Source organism: Pristiophorus japonicus, chromosome 1 (assembly GCF_044704955.1).
Source record: "Pristiophorus japonicus isolate sPriJap1 chromosome 1, sPriJap1.hap1, whole genome shotgun sequence".
NCBI classification, from domain to species: Eukaryota; Metazoa; Chordata; class Chondrichthyes; family Pristiophoridae; genus Pristiophorus; species Pristiophorus japonicus.
The window spans coordinates 334,098,274-334,099,474 of record NC_091977.1 but is presented as its reverse complement, the minus strand read 5'-3'; positions in this window follow the sequence as shown (position 1 = coordinate 334,099,474).

Genomic DNA, 1,201 nt, shown 5'->3' with positions numbered 1-1,201 from the left:
GTGAAATCCTTTTCTGTTACGAAATAGCTCTGGGTCCTGAGAAGGTGCCCGCATGGCGGTGAGTACACTGCATTGCTCCCTGCACCTTGGGGAACTTAGCAATGCAGTAGATTGCACCAGCCCTGTCAGTCTGAGCCTCCATGGTCATGGGGAACTGATAAAGTCCATCCTACGCACATACAGGGCCTCCATGACCTGTCTAATGCAGTGATGTGTGGCATGGTGAGACAGAGGGGAGATGTCAACCGCGGAGGCCCAAAAGGAACCAGACACATTGAAAGGCAGTGCCGCGGTGACCTTGACCTCGACCGAAATGATGTCCTGAAGGTGATGGCAGGCTGCATATCTGACCTGATGTGCTGGCATATTTCAGTGATCACCACTTTGTGGAAGTGCAGTCTCCGAAGGGAGGTATTCTCAGACACGTCGAGGTAAGACCTCTTCTCCCTGTAAGTGCGGGGTATGTATGGTCTGGACCTCCTCCTCAGTCTGGCACATCTTAGATTGGGCACATAATGATGTGCATTAGTTGTTGTACATTTGCACTCTGCAGCATCTGCGTATTAATCGATGCAGGCTGAAAAATGATTGGCCCCCATTCCAATGAAAGTATAATACCGATTGATCAGAGGCAATAAGTTCAACACTAAAAGACACCTACGGTAAAACCCAATCATCCAGAGACTGAAAAGATGTCTGTTCAGATGGTCACTTCACCTGAGAAGGACTCCAGTCAATCCAAACTCCCCCAAAGTTGAAGCAGCCTTTTCAATGAAGCGACCTGCGATTTGAAAAATGGCACCCACACCGCTGTGATTAGTTCAGAACAGTTCCACTTTTTCAGAGCGGTGTTTTGGGCGAGCGATATTGTGAGCGAGATGTGTGTGAGGTGGTGAAAGTAACAATGAGCAATCTCCTGGGCATTAGTTTCGGCAAATTTGATTTTTACGACAAAAAAAAGTGGGTGGTCAGTATTATTGAATCTCGCCGTTAATTACGTGTCGAAAGTAACGCTGGGCGATATTATGGGCGTTGGTTTTGCCCATTCTGATGATTCCACCCAAAAAAGTGGGCGGGCGGTATCATTTTTGCCCTGCGTTACGTACATGGGGAAAGTAACACTCAGCGATAAGTGTCCGAAAAATGGCCGTCAGCTTCCATTTTGTGGCTAAATGGGCGATATCTGCATGTTATACCTCAT